Source organism: Argiope bruennichi, chromosome 5 (genome assembly GCF_947563725.1).
Source record: "Argiope bruennichi chromosome 5, qqArgBrue1.1, whole genome shotgun sequence".
NCBI lineage: Eukaryota > Metazoa > Arthropoda > Arachnida > Araneae > Araneidae > Argiope > Argiope bruennichi.
The window spans coordinates 76113688-76137480 of record NC_079155.1 but is presented as its reverse complement, the minus strand read 5'-3'; the positions used below and the strand labels follow the sequence as shown (position 1 = coordinate 76137480).

Here is a 23793-nt window from a genome sequence, read left to right as displayed (position 1 = left end):
TCTTTAGTGATCACCAAGGCCACATTTACAGGAGTATTCGTTTTTTTTAAAGTTTTTTTTTAGGTATAGCATTTATATATTACCTTCCTGTCTTATTCATGAAATAAGGCAGCAAGAAACACGCCAAGTCTTTAGAAACAACAATTTTGTACATAAGAATCAAATTATCTATAAAATCTGCTCCAGATTCGAACAAATCAATTTTGCTAAGTCAAAACTAAACACGAAAAGTCTATTAATTTGCAAGATTTCGAATATTATTTAGACAGATATTTAAGAGAGACTTTTATTGCACATTAAATGTGTCTCTAGAAGAAAAAAAATTGATTTAAAGTAGAGAAATCCTGGCATGGGTTCGAATAGAATTGACACAGAAACATTTTGAAATAAAAGTTTTATAGACCAAATGTAAGCAAAAATAATAGATAACAGCTAAAAAATAACAAGTAAACTGAAAAATTACAGTTAAAAAAATGAATTGTCTCTTACAAAAAAGCAAATCACATAATCTCTTTTTTTTTTCCTCTACCCTCTCTATTTTTTTTCTTTCCATTTTAAGACAATAAATGCAAAAAGACTAGTTTAATGACATAACTAGTAATATTTTTGTGATCAATTCCACAATTCTAGGGATTTTAATATCAAGCCTTCCCTATTCATGCTTGTGCATACAAAGACAAGAAAAGTCAGAAAAGGTACAAATATAAGCAATGAATACAAATACAAGCTGTCGTTGTTGCTGCTGCTTCTGCTTATGGCACTTATCATAGACAACCCCGCTGACTGAGTGAGCGATTTTAAGCCGAGTTTTGGCGTCTCTTTTTTCAGTAGCGCCATCTAGGGCCGAGAGTACATTTTAGCTACTCATGCATCACAACCTTTTTTAGAGGGTGGGCTTCATTCATTCACGTATTGTAATTTAGACCTGAATCAGAGAGCGATCACCTCAGATCCCATATTCCCAGTGGTACTGTCACGTCTTGGAGGGCTTTGTGGATACAACCGATTTATACGGGCACCAGCCTTTATTATACGAAGAATCTGCGGCCTGCGGGATTCGAACTCACAACCCAAGGGATGCGAATCAACCGACCTATCAACCAGGTTATCTCGGCCTGCAAATACGAAATGTTATTAAAGGATAATAAGATTGGATTCCTTACATATACAAATAAGTGACTCAATCTGGCTTTCTTGGCTTATGTACCGAGCTTACCGATCATCAAGTATTATAATATGTGATCAGAAAATGGCTATTGTTTAAATATGTATGCCTCACGCTATCTAATATAGAGTAATAATACAATAAAATAAAGTCAATTAAAGCTATTACGCATAAAGCAACTCATATAAAATCATATCATAAAATCAAATAACGTATTCTCAAATCTTTTCCATAAATGATTCATCTTGGCTCATTTTAAGCAACAAATCCACTCATAATCGGGCATGTGCTGTCTTTTAGTTTCACGACTCGTTTGAAAAAATGCGAGGGACGACTCTTTATAATTTTATTATGAGGTAAATGAGAATAATAGACGAGTTTCAGGAACAGTTATTTAATTAGTTCCACATTTTACAAGACAAAACAAATATTCGAATGATGATCCCCAAGAAAGATCATTGGGAAATATACCTTGATGTTAATAAGGTAACGCCACTCATAATCGTGCATGTGCTGTCTTTTAGTTTAGATATATTCACGACTCGTTTGAAAAAATGCGAGGGCGTAGAGGGACGACTCTTTATAATTTCATTATGAGGTAAATGAAAATAATAGACGAGTTTCAGGAACAGTTATTTAATTAGTTTCTGAGTTCCACATTTTAAAAGACAAAACAAATATTCGAATGATGATCCCCAAGAAAGATCATGCGAAATATACCTTGATGTTAATAAGGAAACGTCATCTGTCGTATCAAAAGAGAAGGTAGTAGAGTTATGTAACCGCTACAAGTGTTATTTTGGTATAGACTTCATAATTTTCAACCGAGACCAATTGATTCGCCATTCCCTTTCACATCTTCAGTAATACATTAGTTGGATGACGTTTGACAAGTGAAAGGATTTAATGGATACTGTTTCTACTCATGACGGTTCTTCAACGGAATTATGTTTCAAACATGGAACTCTCTGAACTCGAGATTTTATCACCAGGCTACCTCGATACTTAGATATACATCGGCTGTAATACTGTTAAATTATATTCAGCTCGCTAAATCGCAAGATTACTGTAAACACAAACATCGATAATTCTGACTTGCTATCCAGAATTTTATATTGCTTCCGACTCCATAAGGATCCCAATCATAAATAGAAAGGTACAAAATAATTTTCATATTTTGAAGTCTGCTTAGAGGGTATATTATTTTGCATTTAAAGTATAAAAAATTGCTTTGAAACATAGGGAAGGACTACACAATATAGCTACACATAATAAATAAATAAATAATAATTTCCCACAATTATGTTTTTTTTTCAATTCACAGCCAGAATTAATAATAAAGCAAGTAACATTTTTTTGTAAACGTATAACAGAATTGTCTCCCTCTCCCATTGATGAAAAAAGGAACGTTTTAAAAAGAAATCTTCTCACGACGAATGGAACTTTTTCACTCAATAATCCCAGCTGACAGTTTGTAAACTTTCCATGTCGGAACGCTACATTATTGATTGAACTACTGTTCCCATTTTTATAAAAATCTGAAGAGAGGAACTAAAACTTTAGCAGCATCAATTTATCGTCATATGTCCATGAACATTGTTACTTCTGTTAAGAAAATGTTACTTGTGCTCCTTTTTACACAATTCCTCTGCAGCCACTTCATGAGTTTTCCATACATATAAAAATAATTATAAACGTTACTATTAATTCAGCAATAATTATAGCTGCATACTATTTATTGTTAAATTGTTGTGTGATGTCATTAAACAATGGTATTAATTTATTAAAAATATTTTTATTAGATTTTTTTATTTCATTTATGATAAACTTGTGCTTTATTTTCCTTAATTAGAATATATGTAGATGATAAATATAGGTGCTCCTTCAAGGAAATGATATGAAATTTTGAATGCAAGTTTTGCTCATGAATGTTTTGAAATAAACAATTCAGCGCTCGCAGTTACGGTAATAAAGTGATAAAACTTCGAATGGTAACACCTCATTTTTTATTGGAATGTAATCTTCGTAGTGAAAAACCATAAATAGCGTTGGTATAGTAACTACAACAGAAAAAATACTTCAGATATAGAAAGAAAAGAGAAGTATGAAAGCAACTTGTAAGAACCAAACGATCAAAAAACGCAAAAAATTATTTGTTGTGTTCCACAGACACGCTTGAAAAATCTGAAAATCCTTTCTTTAAATCTGCAGTAGGCAAACATAATTTTTATTCAAAAGTAAGCACTTTTTCTAAAAGCAAAATAGTTGTATTTCCTTTCCCTTGCAATTTCTTGTCTAATGTGCTTAAAGATAAAATCATATCATCAAAAAGTAAGAATTTTGTAACAAATTATGATTATTGAGCTGAAAAATAAACTCGAGCTTTTTGTCTAAAAAATAATTTTATTTCTTTAATGCTATCAGAAAATCACATTCACAATATTCTTTTTTAAAATTGCTTTACATTATTGAGTAAAAGAACAGATTATTAGCGATTGAATTTACTCCTAAAATTATTGATAATATATTGGTCTTGATCCAGTTTTGTTCACAATTTGTACAAACACATTATTACGAAGCTCTTCCCAAAAAAAAATGGTTTCTAAAGGATTATATAGTGAAAAAGGCCCTTCAAAAAAAAACAAAAAAACAAATTAAACAAATCTTCGTAAGATTTGTTTTTCAAACTATGCAACAAAATTTTACTTTTTGAAGTTCATACTCGGTGCTCCTTCAATGGCAGTTTATGCTATGTTATTAATATCAATTTTTTCAAAATATTTGGTAACAGAAAATTATATTCCTTCATCTCAGGTTTATACAGTATGTAAAAGAATATAAAATAACTTTCACTGAGAATTGTCTAAATTCACATATTTATAACTAAATACAAACTGTGCAATGCCATTCATATAGCAAAACTCATTACAAGAAAAAGAAGATATTCATATTAAATTTCAATCCGTAGCATGCATAATGCTTGTATTTTTCCCATATTAATAGTTTGGTCTTTTATATTCTCTGTGTACAACAGCACATCTTTTATTTTAGGAACTGCTTCGTTTCCTTTTTAAAATTTTACTAAGTATTATTTTAACATATTATTAATTTACTTCTAAAATCTAATAAATTATAGTCAGTCTTGAACATCAATTAATATTTTAATCAGTTTTTTTTTTCCGGACATCGAATGATTGTGGTTATCAGAAGAAAATATTTAGAGCTATATAAGGATAATAAATATGCAAACAATTTTCATGAAATATTGTTTCTTACTTTTATTGTGATTTATTATATTATTTTATTTTAGGTATATTACCTGATAATTTTAAAAGAACTTCTTGCCAGCGTCTAAACTAAATTAAGCAGGAACCACCACAAATGTAAAAACATTTGTAGGTTTTTAAAAAAAATTTAAAGTACATAAATTCATTCATTCCGGTTAGTAAACATAAAAGCACTAGTTCTCAATAGTCAGGTTCGTATGGCATACGTCAATTGCATTTCACCTTTTTAACTTTAGAATTTGTAAATTCGCAGAGCAGTTTAATACAACATGAAATACTATGTTAGATGATGACTACTTTATTAAAAAACAATTACTTCATATTTTGATGATATTTTGCTATATAATTGTGATGTCATGTGAATATATTATAATTGTTAATGATTCCTTGGGTATACTGGTGTTAATACATAGTATTATTAAAGTATTTAAAAAGTGAATTGCTTATGTCTAAATATCAGATTTTCTTTCAAACATTAAAAAAAATGTAAAAATCAATTAGGAATTTACTCAAATTTCTAATAATGAATACGAACAAGTAAAACTGTTTGCAGAATGGAAACTTCTTCCAATTCCACTCTTAAATAAACTTCTTTTTTGTGGCTTTTTTTAAAAAAATATTTACATTATTTTACTTGAGATGAAAGAAAACAGCTTATGCTTCCAAAAGGTCAGATGAAAGAAATCGAGTACAAGTCGTATAATTTTGAGCTTGATGAAATAACTAGAAGAATATCTGTATTGGTTGATCGTATGCCAAATATCTACAAAAATGTCAGAACTTCTTTTTCAAACAGATATTCCGAGGATTAGGCCGACATATGCAGGGGATCATGAACGAAATCGTAACTCAATCAGTTGTCTTCGACAATGAACAAGCAACTATGATACCAGACCGCTATGGCTCTATGCACTGATTAGAATTGTGAAAACGATGAAGATTCGAGAACTTTTCTTATAATTATTTGTTTTTTATTGGAAGACCAAATTTAGTTTCCCGTTGCTCTCGCGGTAATGTAAATCATTCCCTTGCTGACACAGCGTCCTTACAGCAAAAAGTACATTACACTTTCTCATGTTGCCGATAACTTTTCATCTTCTGAACAGGAAACTAATAACTTTACAATAGTAACATAATTTTATGTAAATTATATAATATTTGCTATGCCAATTTCGAAAATAATATCGATTTTTCGAAATCATATTTTTTTTTATAATTGTGAAATTAAAAAGTTTACGTCTGAGATATTTTTAAAAATATTCATATATGCAATCTACAAAACATTAATTATTTTTAAAAAATTAATTTTCATAAAAATACTTAAAAAATGAAATAATTAAAAATAAAATTAAATATATATGTAAGAACGACTTAGAAAATAAAAATTATACAAATGTATTCCATTTTTCTTTTAAAGGAATGTTTGAATCCTTTAGATTTTGAAACTAGTCTAATGCCTTCTTTTAACGCCCAATATCAATAAATTGGGGTGTCAGAGTCCTCAGTAATATCGTAATAAACTTTTCATATCTTTATGAAATTTTTCATTGACCCAACAGCAGGAAAAATATTCAAGAAGGCAGTCAAAAGTTCAGTTTTAAACTCATATTACAAACCAGTTTTAATTTTTATAGTATTTAATCAGCCATTATTGTTCAGTAGGCATTATATATAGACCAACGCAGGCATTATATATAGACTAACTTTCTTTTATTTTATCAACCTAAAAATCTGGAAAAGTATAAATATCGAAAGCACTCTTTATCCAAAAGTTTAACATTAACAATCTTAACATTTAACATTGAGAGTATTAACATTTAACTTTATCTTAATGTGCGAGGGTCTTTGATCATGGTTTTAAAAATTTCTTTATAAGACATTCGTTTCTTATTCGTGCTCTTTTTAGATCTACTATACACTCAATTAAGAAATAAAACACTTCTTTTGTATAGACCTCTTACTGGTCTAATAACATAGTTAGGATTTTAAAATCACCCAAAAAATTTTATTTAATTTTTAATATTTTAATGAAGGAAAAACAAAACAAAATTTTCCTATAATTCTTTTAAAACTTAACAGGAACCGAATCAGAAACGCTACCATGCAGTAAGATAAATGCTAAATTTCTCTTATTAGAATCAATAAATATTCTCTGAAGAAATGAATCACGATCAGTAGATAGATGAGTAGAAGTGAAATGAGTTAGAAGGAAACCCAAGTGCAAACGATTCTTTTGAGAAAAATGCCAGATAAATAATTTTTTACATTTTCTATTCAAAAAAAAAAAATTTTAGTAGCAAGTAAACTTTTATTTTTAAGTCGCGTTTTTAAAATTTGATAAAACTTTCTTTTGAAAAATTTAAATCACGTACTAAATTATTTAATTCATAAAGAATATATTTTTTTGCTCCAATATTTCTGTCTAGATGCTTCCGTACAAGTTTTTTTTTTAATTTTATTACATATTAATTATTCAGAATCATGTGCTAAACGAGAGGATATAAGAGGAACTGCTATGGATAAATAAATCAAGATTGTGGTACAGATCTAAAAACTAAATTAATTTCCAATGATTTCAGCATTCGGTTATTTATTTATTTATTATTTTTTCACTATTGCATCCTTTTATTTGAATTACTAAATGCCTTTGGCTACCAGCTGGTTCGCCAGGATATTGGTTATGCATAATTTCAGTTAATTCCTGAAATTAAAAAAAATGATTCCGTTAATCTGTCAGACATTAAAGCATGCTATTTTAATTATGTTACACATGCTCTGTTCATTGTGCATATAAAATTTTCTAATGGAAGCCGGTCTGATGACATCATTGCATTATTAAAAATGTGACGTCACAATGCAATGAGTAAATGCATGGTTCATCTATCTTCTGTCTTTCGCAATATTTCACTTTTCGATTTGTCTAGTAAACTACGCCGATATTAAGTAGAATAATTCGTTTCTAGTTTTCAATAATAGCAGAAAATCATGCGATTAATAATTGTTGACATAATAAAAACAGCTTGAATTTCAGGACAACAACGCTATCTATTGTTGGAAATTAGGCAAAAAAATATTTAAAAAATTTAAAACAATTCAGGAAAAATTCTCGCAACTATTAAATTGGAATCATTCGAAAGAGAAGTTTTATTTTGGAACAATATAAAATTCATTTTTGTATGATAATATTTTCAGTAATTATCGCGTAAAAGCAACGAAATTCAGTTTAATATTTAATTTATTAAACTTCTAATAACAATTTCAGAAAAATCATTCCGATGTGCACATTGCCACCCTTCAAGTTATATATATGCCAAATTTGGTAGCTGTAGGTCAAACGATCTGGCTTGTAGGGTGCCAACACACACACACACACACACACACACACACACACACACACACACACACACACACACACACACACACACACCTATTCAACTTTATTATTAGTAGAGAAAAACAGCTTTAAGCTAAGTCATGAACTGAATAAAATTTCATATGAAAAAAATAACTTTAAAATACTATTTTGTTAATTGCATACTGCATACATTATTAAATATTAAAATCAAAAATATTATGTAAGGTGCATCTGCAAAGTCAAAGCCATTTGTGGTTACTTATTTAAAAGTATTTGCCTAATTACAGCACATCATAAAGCAACCTTTTTTCTCTCATTTCGGAGAATCAACCCTATAAGATTTTTTAATTGTTCGGTAGGGACTACAAAGTCATCAACAAAATCTCCTACCGATAAGATAAAAAACAGGATGTTATAAATCACCACTCCTAATCACCTTTGCTAACACCGCAGTTGCTATTAATAAACATTTGGCGAATTCCGTTAGCACCCCGCCAATCTACGCTTACTGCTTGGCTGCTTTCCGCCGGAACCTTGAAAATTGTCTTTTTCGGCAACCCTACGTTAGTCCGTTGGCTCGTCCCGGCGCTCCAGCTTTCGCCACTTGGCGAGGAAGGGTTAAAGAAAAGTAAAAACTGGAGCTTATGCTCATGCTCCACGATCGTACGATTTCCGGATGACACGATTGCATCTGAATACTTTTTTTATGACTGACAGAATAACTTGAACAAGATTTATTCACTAATAAAAATTCCTGTCGAAGAGAATGTTATTAGAGAGTGTTTGTACTTTCTAAAAAATATTAAGAGGTGACAAAATTAAAGATTTACTAATATTTATTTTAGATGAAGACTAATAATTTAACGAGAGCTGTGGCAATTATAAAATAATATAGTGTATACAATTATGAAAAAATATAATGTAATTCGGTTAAGACTTGAAATATAAGTTAAGAATTTTTTTTTTAAAGATGAAAATATTTTTCAAATGTGATCAATTGGTAAAATATTAAACATATTTTTTAACATGATAATGTTTATAGGTTAGCATATTATTTGTAAATAGTAATATGTATGATGCCACTAATGAGATGCAAAATTTATTTCAAAATGCTCTACATGGCAGACTGCTCGACTTAATACTACTAAATTTGGCACATAATTACTTCTAGAAGAGTAGCTGTTCATTAATAAAAGATTTTTGAAAAATATAATTAGATTTTTATTTAAAAAGTGTGTTTTAAATTAGTATACGTTTTTTTTTCTAAATAATTTTGAAACATATTATTACACAAAAGTTATTTTTATGCCACTTTTAAAAAAATATATACTTTTCAGAGATATCAATTTTATTTCCATAGAATTTTTCCTTTAATTTATATAAACTTTTCAAAATATTTTAAAGTATATTTTACTTCCATTGTTTTAAACATATGTGCATTCAACGATGCTAAATAAAAGAAAAGTGCACATAATAATTACTGCTGTAATTAAGAATAATTTTTAAATGTAATATAAAAGATGAGCCAAAAGATCTTGAAACATTATCATGATACGATATTTTGAACGAGAGGTTTATATATCCCTTATTCTATAGTGGCGTATTTTAAAATTCATTTTTTGTGCATGTTACGCTTGAGAAAAATATCTGGAAATCAAGTATTCCATTTATTGTATGTGTAGAATAGACATTAGATTTGAGTTGGATTTTCTCAAGATCATCCTAAAGAAAATGAAAGTATTGTTTAAATATTTAATATTTCACGTTGATAAAGATAGAATTCAAAAATAATTATTTCAAATAACAAAATATTTTTATTAAGTCTTTTTGGATTTTTAAAAATTTTTAATTAATTTAATTTTTTAATGTTTTTTAAATTTTTTTCCAGAAATTAATAAGCATTCTAAACTATTTTAAACTGTTCTAAACTTTAAATCAAAAGCAACTAAGTTAAAAATTTATATTTTTCTCCATTTATTTCTTATTTAAACATAAATTATACAATAAACCTTGTTTAAATAAAGACATTTTTTTTACAAAAAATGTTATTTGAAATACAGATAATTTTTTAAAAATTCAGTTAACTTTGAAAACGTTTAGCAATTAATTAATAAAATTATTTCATAATACAATTTGAGAAAAAAGTTCCTTAAGTAAGAAACTTAATTTAACTATAAACATTTAAAATAATTTAAAATTTTTAAAAAACTCAAAATTAAGTTTTTGGAAGTCATTTTCCAGCATTTCTTACACCCAATTATACCGCTTTACAAAACTTTGTGAGAAAAAACTAGTAACGATCATGTGAAATAACATTCCAGTTTCCGTAATCGCTTGATTATGTAAAACCTTGAGCAATAAAATCAGCAATACGTTTCAAAAAAAATCCTTTACAACTACTTTGTGATAACAAATTTTTTTTTCGATAACGATCAAATATGTATAAACAAGACGCCCTTTATCTGCAGACGATCACCAAATAAACAATAATGCATCCAAATCGCCTCGGTTTTTGCTCTCTTTTATCAGATCTCTGCGCATACTCAATAAACCAATTTTTACTCTCCGGAAAGTGTCGGCTACTTGGCGACTTATTAAATCCGCACGTGGTTCTTTTATGATCCAATTGGATACCTGGAGAGTAGGAAAGAAGATCCCGGGGATGAGGAAGATGAGAAGAGGGAGGAAGGTGAGGCGGAGAAGTAGAGCACTTAAAGGAATGGTTAGCCCATTCGTTTTATTTGTTTCTTTTTTCTTCCCCAGGTTTTCATTGAAACTTTTTTTTTTTTAGAATGGAGAGGTCGTTGAATGCTACTTAACATTTCTTAGAAGTGGTATTAATGATGATGAATTTATCGTCTTCTCGCAAACCTTACTTATCTGAGTTGTAACTGAATAACATTTCAACACAGGAAAAAAACTTGAGAAAAATTATTTTTCAGAGCAAAATAAAATAAATTATGCAGTTCCTGTCAGCGAGAGGTGATCAAAATGTATAATTTTTTATTAAATGTTGACTTTTCGTACAATGGTCTGATTTTAACTTTATGTTTTATTTGCACTTTATTGGAAGAAAATGGTCGATTAATAACATAAAAAAATAATTGCATCTTTTAAAAACTTCATTTTGAAGTACAGCCTATTTTTCAATCCAAAATAAATCTGAAAGTATTTCACATTATTAGGAAAAAGTTTCAAATACAAAAGCCGATTTAAAAAAAAAATCTCATTTCAAAAATATTTCTTTTTCGTAATAGCTACTTATTTTGTTTGTCAACGTATTCTAAAACCTTCCGTGTTTTTGCGTATGCGTTAGGATGGTTTTAATTCGGCAAAATAGGGGTGAGAGGAAAGGAGGAAATGTTTACATTTAACAATAAAGTAAATTCTAGAAATCCTTCCGTGTGTCACCCCTTATTGAGATGCAACCATCAAAAAGTGGTCGCCTCAGAATACTGAAACGAACAGTAACTGACTTTTATCATATAAATACGAATTAATTATAGCACTTCAAAGATTCGTTAAGATATCTTCAATAAAATACAGATTTTTGAATTATAGTTTGTATGCAATCAGATATATTGAAAAATAAATAGGAATACATGAAATAATTCCAGTTGCGTGTAACTTCGAAAAACTACAGGCTATGTTTTCCGAAATTTATAATTGTCATTTCGATTAAGATCTACAAAAATATTAAGAAAAGTCTTTTTATGATAGACTTAATCAAGTTCTTTATTTAATTCGAAATATCTCAGTCACTTTTGTAAAAATCAACAAAATATAACGTTTCAAATTAAGTGACATTTTATAAACACGAATCTCTTAAATAAGTGTTAACAAAGAAATGGTTTCGACACCACTTTTTGAAAGAAAATGTAAAATTTTGTGAAGAACATGCCATCCTAATCGTCTCAGAATATAACGGCAGTAATTTCTTCCATTTCTTTCAAACAGTTTATTTACATCTAAAGAAGCAAGATACCGGTAGAGATAATTTTAAAGCACCGTTTGCCTTAGAATATAACTTTAAAATTCTTCTTAAAGTTCATTTTCCAAGAAATGTTTCAGCGATCAAATTCAAAGGAGAAATTCAGAATTGTTTGTTATTTTTATAAGAAAAATTAGAATTATGCTTAGTTTTTATTGGGAAAATTAGAATGTTTGGAATTAACCAGTCTTGGCATTGAAGATATAAAAATCATCCCTTCTTTGTATTTGAAAATTTAGAATTTCTCATTCCAAATTTTATAACAAAGCTTTCTAAAATTAATAATTATTATGATTTGATTTTAAACTACGATAAACTTTTATTTAAAAAAAAACACAAAAAAAGGTTTAAACTTTCAGTTATAAGTCTAAAAAAATTAAGAAATGGAAATATAAATTTCATCAGAAAAGCCATAACTGATGCCACATAATTTAATTGGTTGTTCAGTTCCTTTTAATCATTTATTTAGAAAAACATGTTTCAATTCAATAAAAATATGTGAAATATACGAATGTTTCAAATTAAATAAGGAAATCTGTAACTGAGTCAAAGTAATATCATTAGATGTTTATTTTATTTTAATTATTTATTAGAAAAGTTATGTTTCCATTAATTAAATATATATAAAAATATACAAATTAAGATTTTGCAAGATGAAAAATGTTTCCCTCCGTTAATCAGAAAAAATTTCAATTCTCCAAAAATATACTTTAAATGAAAAAATGGTCAAGCATTCTGTTATTGCAGCATTTTGTATTTAGTCATGAACTCTTAAATAAATTTTAAAAAAACATCCAATTAATTTTGTAAATAGTAGTATTTCGTCCCCATCAGAAAAAACCATGGTTTTAAATTAATCACATTTATGATAATAATAAATTTTGTGACGCCAATATTCTTTTAAAATCAAAAATTTTAAAAATTGTATTTACATATTTGAAATCCATTAATGCATTGTACCATTTAAACAACGAAGCAAAAATTTACCAAATGTTTTAAAGACTAATTTCAGGGATTAGTTTATAAACAAAATTAATTAATTTTTTAAAATCATTATGCTACATTTATTTTTCACACTTTCAACAACAAGTATATGGAAACATTTTTAGAGATTCAAATAAAAATAAAGTAAAAACAACTTTTTGCCTATCGATGAGACGCAGCATAAAATCTGCTAGACTGATCTCTTCTTTCCACAAACTCCGGTAACCAACCGATGCAATTTGATACGCGTTCCAGTAACGCAGCTGGTCTCTCTAGATTTTAATAATGAATATTCATGCTTTTGCAGCTGCAAAGGATTAACGAATTCGAGTCTGTGAAAGGAGATAAGTTATAATAATGCATGAATAAAGAGTGACACAGATATGAAGAAGACTTCAATTATAGAGTCTCTTTTCTGTAGCGTCACTGTTTTCTATACCAAAATGAAAATAAGTTTTCGTATGGACACACTCAGATAATTAAAAATAATAAATAAATAGCCAGAAAATGTTTTCCTTTTAAAATAAATTAACTTAATTAAAATATAAATTAATAAACAATGGCGTTAATTCAAGTTTGTCATAATCAAGGTAAACATTAACAGTAATGTTTTCTAGATATTGCTGATTGATTGCTTAAAGTAATCAAGTCGAGAAAAATTACTAATACATTTTAGAATTAAATGCCATTTTTGTAAAAGAAAAAAATTCAGTACATCAATATGTGTATAGTATATATATTGTAATTGATAATACATTGATACATATGATTTACTCTCTTACAGAGATGTCATATTTAAACGACACATTAACCAAAAGAAACTTTTTAAACAAAAGAGTCAATTTACGAGATTTTACAAAGGCATTTCAAATTTAAATTTTCATGTTATTTAACATCTCATTGTTGGCTTATACAATGATGTGACATTGATTACACATTGGCTTATACATTGATGTCACATTGATTACACATTAGCTTATACATTGATGTCACATTGATTACACATTGGCTTATACATTGATGTCACATTGATTACACATTGGCTTATACATTGATGTCACATTGATTACACATTCTCTTATACATTGATTACACATTGGCTTATACATTGATGTCACATTGGTTTTTTTTCTTTTTCTAAAAGATGTGCAATGGATTCCAAAGTAAAATTTATGCGTTATAGTTGAAGGATTCACATGAGTATGGTCTGTATTAAATTCTCTTACTTATAACTTACTTATGATTAAATATACACTGAAAGCATCAAAAGTTATAATTCACATAATTCAATGTCAAGTCATTGAAGTGATGGCACTTCACGCCATATTATTTATAAGCATATTTGGTCTTGCCATTCACGCGCACTTAACGCCAGTTTCACTTTAATCCCCTCGTTCGACATTGGACACCTTATTAAATCGAAAACATTGCCTCTTTCATGTATGCCACCTTCTTCCTCCCTATCCGTCTCAATAAGAACCCATTCCACCTATCACAATGGAAATTCGGATCTGTTGGCTTTTCAACCTTTCATAACAAGCCATGCCAATTCAGAAAGGTTTTTGCTCTTTGAAGTGTCATCTCTCCATTCACGTGCCGTAAAGCTACCATCAGTAACCTTTTTTAGGTTCAGATGTCAAAAAAAGTTTTTATTTCCAATATCTCAATTTAATATTCACGGGCATTATGTGACATAAATTTCACCTTTGACTTCCAATTTTATCTAACAGCAAAAAGCCTTTAACGAGCTATACACTCTTATTTATCCTATATAGTATTTGTATGTATTGCATTCTCCATATTAAATGACTATGCAAAACAAACAGAATTATTTTTTGAAAATAAGATTTGCTCTCGAGTATGATAAAAAGATTGATAACATTACAAAGTATAACAAAAAGGAAATTGTATTGTATCTAATATAGTGAAATCAATTCTTATGCATTTGACATCAGAAAATGTGCCACTTAATTAAGGTTCGGATTCCAATGCACATCCAATGTGAAAAATAAATGACGTCACAGCACAATATACTTAAGACGTTAGACATAAGTTGGCATGAAACGTTAGAACTGCAGCTGGCATGCGTAACTGCAGCTGCAATATCATTTAGATGTTGGGAAGCAATTTCTTTAATGGAACCGAGAATAATATGACTAATAACCTAAAAATGATATGATTTTAGCATTAATGAGAACGTATGCCTGAAACTAACTTCCTTTCCCTTTTCTCTAAGCAACTGTTAAAATGAGTGTTTTAACATAATTTTCATCTTTTAGTATACAAAGAGAAAGTTTTTAATCGTCACGAATTTCTCTGAATCCTAAAACATTCATAAAATTATATCTGACTGTGACATGATGATTCAAATGTGTACTGAGCTAAAGAGACAAAAAATTTTGTATGGTTTTTAAAATCAAATTTGTAGATTTCTATGAAAATTTGTACAAAATCCATTGGTAAAAATATCTTATCCTCTAAATTATATGTATACCAAATATAAATTAATAGCTGTACAGCGTTAACAGATATGCATTTCTACGAAAATTTGGACAAAATCCATTGGAATAAAATGTTCTATCATCTAAAGAATATGTGTACCAAATATAAATGAATAGTTCTACAGCGTTCATAGCCATGCATTTCTACGAAAATTTGGGCAAAATCCATTGAAAAAAAGTATTCCATTTTCTAAAGTGTATGTGTACCAAATATAAATAAATAGCTAAATAACTTTAACAGACTTACATTTCTATGAAAATTTGAATGTAATCCATTTTTGGAAAAAAAAATGTTTCATTCTTTAAAGTATACGTGTACAAAAAATAAATAAATTGCTATACAGTGTTAACAAAGTTATATTTCCATGAAAATTTGGACAAAACCATTGGGAAAAAAACGTTTCATTCTCAAAAGTATATGTGTACCAAATATATATAAATCGCTATATAGTGTGAATAGACTTGCATTTCTATGAAAATTTGGAAAAAATCCAATGGCAAAAAAGTTCCATCATCTAAAGTATATGCATGCCAAATAGAAATAAATTCCTATACAACCTTAACATACTTGCATTTCTATCAATATTTGGACAAAATCCATCGGAAAAAAAAAGTTCCATCCTCTAAATAATATATGTAAATATAAATAAATTCCTATACAACGTTAACAGATTTGCATTTCTATGAAAATTTGGACAAAATTCATCGGAAAAAAAAGTTTCATCTTCTAAAGAATATGCGTTCCAAATATAAATAAATTCCTATACAACGTTAACTGACTTGTATTTCTATCAAAATTTGGACAAAATCCATCGGAAAAAAAAGTTCCATCCTCTAAATAATATGTATAAATATAAATAAATTCCTATACAACGTTAACAGATTTGCATTTCTATGAAAAATTGGACAAAATTCATCGGAAAAAAAGTTCCATCCTCTAAAGAATATGCTTTTCAAATATAAATAAATTCATATACAACGTTAACTGACTTGCATTTAATGAAAATTTGGATAAAATCCATTGTGAAAAAAAATTTCATCGTCTAAAGCATATATGTACCAAATATAAATAAATAGTTGTACAATGCTGACAGACATGCATTCTCTTTAGAAGAGTGATGTCTGAGATTGATTATAAATTATTAAAAAAAAATTATCGAATACTTCCTGTCATTTCTGCTTCGAATTTTTTGAAATTAGTTCACATGCGGCATACCTGATTCTAAATTTAATTAACACAGCATTTTCAATTAAATCAAACCTTACTATAGTACATAATGAAGCAAATATCTTCGTATCCGTTGCATTTCCTGCACTAATCAGATCAGAATGACAACTGACCAATCATTCTTATCTCGTGTCACAGGTGTAGCTGAGAACCAACATGCTGCACAGATGCCATTTCTGATTATTGGGTTATCAAAATAGACCATCAATGATTACTGAATATTATTATTTGCTACAATTTGTTCATCTATATATTTTTACTTAATCTGATTCTTCTTTAAAGTATATAAAAGAAAAATTGTAATATAATAAAATTTTCAGTAATAGTTCGGTTACTGAGCTTTAAAGACTATAGTAGAATGCAATACTTTTTCCAAAATATTTTTGTTATAATTATGTTTATAGTCAATCATATTACAATTATTAATTATGAGTAGATAGCTTGAAATGAATATTATTATTATTAGATAGTTTTTTTAATTAAAATTATGTTTAAAGTCAGGAATATCTCATGTTTCAAAGTGAAAATGCAAACGATCGATCATAGAAAAAATTTATAATGCGAGTTTTTAGCTAAGTTTTAGCTGATTTATAGGAAAAAAAATAATCAAATTGAATAATATTAATTTTAATTATAGTTTAGTTATGCAAATATTAAAAATTCCATTCTGTTTGAAAATTTCAATTACGTTTCAACACGTTACTGTTAATAAAATTATTTAACTAGCCACTATGATACACTTCATAGTTTGCCATAAGTATTAATTTAAATTGACGCCATGGATTAGTAGTTTTCTAACTATATAGGGAGAAAGTAAGAAAAAAAAAAGTAAAAATATTAAAAATAGCGAAAAAAAATTGGAAAATAAATAACTAATTACTAAAACCAAAATAAGAAAAAGAAAAGATTTAGTCCACTCAGAAAGATAAAATGATAACATCCTTAAAAACAATTTTAATACATGTTAGAATATTGCACATATATAACAATTTAAATGGAAAAAACTGTGTTTTTTATTTAATTCAAATTTTGCGCGAACACGTTGTTCTATCATGTAATGCTTCATTTCTACTAACCCTAAACTATCATCTGTCAAATGTTTTTTTACTAGTGTTTCGAACACCTTACTGCACGAATGGTGGCAAACTCAAATCTTGAGCTGATTTTGGGACACTCTTTATATATAAGTTTGTTAAAAAATACATTCTAATGTATGTAAAATTTCAGCTTAACATTTCTCTAAAGCCACAATCGGCATATGCAAATTTCTCCAGATACGTATCACTAAGCAGTGAAGCTTAAATTACACTTTAGCGGATAATTAAAGAACACAACGCACGCAGTTCCGATTGAGTCCTGATAAAAAGTCAGAGTGTACTTTTTAGGATTCTCTTCTTGAAAGAGGAAAAGTGGGAGAAAATGAAAAAGGAACACTCTGCTGTAGGGCTTCTGTTAATTGTTTTCCCCAAAAGTCCTTTTTGGCCGAAAAGAATATAAATAAAATCGCACGTAACCGTTTTCTAGTTTAAAGGATTTTTCTAAGCACATTAATGTGTATTTTTTAAGGATTCAATTGCAAACAAACGATAAGAATAACAATAAAAATTCCTTAAATTTCGAACAATATAATGATATTTTAGGCTTCATCTATCACTCTTGATATGATTTCATCGTATCAGCTGTTGCATTTTGCATGCATTTAAGTTTATATAATAACATTTATAGAAAGGATGACAGCCAATAAACTAGTTAATATCAAAGAAAACGAAAATTCTGTTTTGGAATTAAAATCGAAAGAATAAATTCGAATGTAATTTGTCTTATCTCTAATTTTTAATATTTATGAAAGCATGCGAGTGAAAAATTTTATGAAATTACACAATTGGCTTGAATTTCATTACAATATTAAAAAGCATAATTAGAAATTATATTAAAAAATCTTGTGAAATTTATTCAAAATGAAAAAAAAAAATTACTCTGAAATGTGAAAACAGTTTTCACTGAAGAGCTAAAAATGAGTTTTTATTGTCTTATAACTTTAGTATGTTTTAAGCTACTGGGACAAAAACGTTAAAATATCTATTAATTTTAATTAATTAAAAAATTAATTAAAAGTTTGAAAAAACCTTTTGGTTTTAAACATTTGTTTAATTTGCATGTGTTTTTTCCCAAGATTCATTCTCTGCTAAACTGTGCCATTCATATGGTTATAATTTACTCAAGCTGTACCAATAAAGATATTTAAAAATCTATAATATGAATCAAAATAAAATGCCAAACTGAAAAAAAGACTTAAAAATGGAAAAAAACGAAGGAATGCAAACAAAGACCAAAAAATGTAAAATCAAATACAAGAGAGGAAACGAATAGACTTAAGAAAGTAAAAATATTTGGACGGGTTTATATAAAAATATGGTGTTTTTGACCCACTACGTCTTGCACATGGTCAGGGAAAATGAGTTAAAAAATTGCAGGCGAATGGAGTCAAAATTAGGGCGTACGATTAAAATATGGTTCATAGTAAAATCAACATGACATATGGTTTATAGTAAAATCAACTTATATAACATGACATGTGGCTCATAGTAAAATGAACATCATGTGAGCATCTACTATCCAAAAAATAGCTCAAAACAAATTTAGAAATTTTAGATCCAACAGTATGCTTCACATTGCACTTCAAATGAGTTTTGCATTTGGCAGTTTGGCATATAACATAAAGGATATTGCCAAAAGAAGCCTGTCTGCAAATATTATCAAGTTAAAAATTCGAGATTTTTATTCCGTTTAAGATTTCCCCAAGTTTGAGAAAACTATTTGCGGCATTATATCTATCTATAGATAGAATAATTCAAAAATGAATTCGCTAGATGAATGAAATTTGGTATATAGCCCTTTAACACTGTAGAGTTCTATGAAATCTATCGATTGCGAATTTGCCTGTCTATGTACATATAAATAATGTCCGTGTACTTAAAAACACGATGAGTTAGCTGAATGAAACTTGTCATATGCAAGTATTACAAACTGCTATCTATACTTTGATTTGTATGAAAGTCTGAATATGAAAACTTGCACGAAATGCATCATAGAGTTGATTTGTGTCCGTGTTTCTATTCGTGCGTGTGTGAAAGTAATGATTCAAAAACAAGAGATGATTTTCAGAACATTATTTTCACTTTATCTAAGCTACAGATTGATCTGTATCAAAGAGGGCACAAAATCTGTCAAAGACTAAATTGCCAATGTGTTTGTCTACTCATGGAGCATTATTAGAATAATTAAAATGCGTAATGAGCTAGAGAAACGAAATTTGTATGTTACCGTAACAATAAAATACTGTATCTGCATCAACTACCGGACTTACTACGTCGACAAGAAAAGTTTTGAAAGCCTATTCGATTCTTTTCACAGTATCTTGAAGAACTTCAATATGAATCATATTGAGGAAGTACATGATAAATTCGAAAAGAGAAAAGTCAACGCAAATTGGACAAACAGTTAAATAAATACAATTATGGATATACAATCAATCATTATTATAATATAATCTATTTGTTATTTGTAAAACAAATATCATATATCAAAGAAATATTTCGAAATGCCATCGCAGAAGACCGATATATTATAAGGTAACAAAAACAGTCTTGTAACAGTAACTATTCGAAATTATTAGTCCAAGCATAAATATCTAACGAATTAAGTAGATTTTTTTAAGAAAAGAAAATATAAAACAAAGATTAAATCGGGATGAAAAGTAAAAGAAGTGCATGAAATCGTCTTCCAAATTCTGTTACTGAACTGGACAATTCGTAAAAAATATTTTAGAAAAAAAAAAGAATACTTTTTTCCAAAATAAGACAACTAAGCCTTTTTTGATGAAGAAAGGATGTTAACGGTTGAATGGAGAATTCGAATGGAAGGTAAAAAAATTGCTGCGTAAGCTGTAAGTAAGAAGAATTGTAGAAGATAAGAACAGAAAACGCTGAAGAAACCAAATAAACCTTGAACAAAACTCCAGATGGATTTAATGAAGGGAAAAAAATTGACGGCGTTCAAATCTAAAATTAATTGTTTGATAGTAAAGAGAGTTATCATTCTTAGATCTTGTTTCTTTAAATGCAGACAAGAAACAGAGGAAAATGTTAAGATTATTTTTCTACAAAATATAAGACATGGTAAAATTTTTAACATTGAAGGAAATATTATTTTGAGTAACCAACAAGCGTAACAAGAGATTTATAGGAGTAACTACTCAAGGATATCTAAGAAATCACTAAAAAGAGTTTCCAAGTAAAATAATGCACTAAAGTATGAAAATAATAAATCAAAACTTCTGAAAATACTTTTACTAGTATAGTTTAGTATAGTTAAAAAGTAGAATATATATAATTTTTTATCAAAGAATTGATGGCCAATACAGTAAAAATTGAATTCATCTAATTATAGTTTAATTACATGTAAAGTGCTGATGGAAGTATTGTAAGTAAAATGGAATGATCATGGCATTCGTAATATATTTTAATTTGTAATAAACATTTAGAGTGATTAAAGAGTGTAATAAACATTAGTGAGCTTTTTCATAATGCTCACTGTGGATTAATTTCTCGATCATAATGTTTTCAACACCTCACACTTTTACGATTTTGATTGGTATTTCGGATTTCTGAGATAAAACTAGCGGAAATGATTATCCGCAACTTTTTCATGTATTCTCTAATAAAAGCACTATTTTTGAATAATTAACGCAAACAATTGGCAAACAAGAGTTATGAAAGACCCGATTAGAGTTCGACTTTTGGCAATGAATCGCTGGAATGCGGTTAATACAAAAGTACCAGAAAACCGAATATGTATTTTGGAAGCCTTTTTTCCGATTGATTAGACCCAAATTTGACACACACTAAACTACAATTGTAGTCGCAAGATTACATACAAAATTTCATATATTTAAGCCATTGCTTTTTGAATTATTGTATTAACGCGTCTATAAATACAAATCAATAACGGTCAAGTCCTCGACAAAATTTAGTTCCAAATTTGACATATATATACATTTTGGTGTTAAATATCTGTACTAAATTTTATCTCTTTATTACTCCGTTTTGCAGTTATAGTGTTAACTTAACTACAGCCAGTTAACTTTGACAAACAGCCGGATTGACAGATTTCCTCTGAATGGATTTCATTCAAAAATTTCTAAAAATTCTACAAGTTTGGTATGAAGACCAAAAAGGAAATCTCACTCATCTAGCTCAAGGAGTTTTTGAGTTATAATATTATTACACAGAATTTTGAGCTATCTTGGTCATGGCTAAACAGACTTAATTCCAAAATTGCGTTTTTCGGACTCAAGGAGATGAGAAACGAGGAGATTTGTTAAAATGTCGAGTTTGAATTTTTGACGATTATAATATTTCTTCCTCTTTAGATACGAGAAAGTAAAAATTATTTTCATTTTTTAAATGCATTGCTAAAAGCATGTTTTAAAAAGACTTTTAATGTTTATCGTATTCTTAAATTAGGCATTAACATATTTTTATTAATAATTATAATTATTAATATGGGATTAAAATTATATTGAAATCATCTTAATTACAGATCAATCAAAGACAACAGTTATTTATTTTCTAGATAACCTTAAGTAAAATCATTCTAAAAATAAGTTCTCTTGACAACTTACATTAATTGTCAGTTGCAACGTTTATTGTATTCCTTCAACCCTATTTCTACACAAATTTGGAATTATAAACAGAATATTAGCATTATAAGGAAATAGAATCTTTAAATATAAGAAAATAAAGTGGGACCTCCTTATTTAGAAGAAAGGAAATAGGCAAAATGTAGTTAAGGAATTATAAATTTCTTACCATGATTTTAAAATTTTGTTTATACTCTGCAAAAGATCATGAGATGATAAAACTAACATATGAAACAAAAAGCTGATTAGCTGTCTGTTTTTCCCTTTACCAAACAATTTCTGTCTCCCCTTGAATAAAACATGCGCGCCAACGTATCATACACAGATACCTGAACAAACATTTACTCGGTTACTAGGACAGAATCTAGAATTATTTTTAGTATTTCATAAACGCAGGTGCAAAAGTAGTTAAGTAATTTCTCCAATGCCAAGCCATAAAGGTTATACGTAAGTCTCTTAACAGGTTTTATCGAAGCCTATTCCCTACTTATAAATATTTGATATACAATAGATCATTGAAATACTAATTCTGGGTTGTTGTTCTTTTACATGACAGCCAAAATTGCATAAGAGCATAAACTATTTTTATTCGTGGTTTCTTTTTGGCAGTAAAAAATATTCCGTAACCCAATTATTACGCTGAAAATTCTTTCTTAAATTGGAGAATGCAAACCATTAATCAAATGATTTCAAAATTAAATTTGATAATAAATATTTTATTGGAAGTTTTCATGGTATGCTTTAAACAAAAATTCACGCTATCAAAGAGAAAATAATGCAATCGTTAAAAAATTTAATTGGAAATTAAATCTCTGTGCTAATTTGATGAATCTCTGTGTTTTAGACCTCCTTAAATTTGTGGAAAATATTTTTTATATTTATGTCTCTCCATCAGTCTGGGAACATTATGCAACGAGTTGGATTATTGAAATGAAATTCAGTAACTGTAGAAGAGTGTACTTGTATCAGCACCTGGTATTGTTATGTAAATTGCTACATACCAAATTTTATTGAGATTGTTTTGTTCCGATTATAAGTTATCGCTTACAGAAACACATACTTAACATTCCCCCATGAATGCTTATCTATAGACAGGCAGGCATAACACTGCCCTCAGTTCATTCATCTAAAGACAGCCAATACAGACAGACGGACATAATTTCAAAAATCATTCTCATAGTTTCTATTTTCTTTTAGTCTTAAAGCCGTTAGAATATTGAGAATTTATTAAAATTCCGAAATGAAATGTTTTGAAAATTACAACGTTCTGCCTTTCTAGATTTTTATGTAAATAAAAGTAATAATTCATGCACATAGAATTACCCGCGTTTATTACAAAGAAAAAAAAATTGCATGGAAATTCTTTATTTTGAGCAAAAGAAAATAATAATTCATGCGCACAGAATTGTTCTTTTTACTATAAAGAAAAATTGTACCATAATTCTATGCTTTCAGTAAATGAAAGAAATAATTCATGCACATAAAAGTTTTCGTGTTTGTTATAAAGAAAAACTATACGGACATTCTATGTTTCAACAAATAAAAGAATTAACTCATATACATAGAATTTTTCGTGTTTAT

General features: G+C 28.3%; 1 protein-coding gene across 2 annotated transcripts in view; it reads right to left on the bottom strand.

Annotated features, from left to right (window-relative positions):
* LOC129968852 (FERM domain-containing protein 4A-like) overlaps positions 1-23793 on the bottom strand; it is a 199842-nt gene that overhangs the window by 164250 nt on the left and 11799 nt on the right. The window lies entirely within an intron of this gene.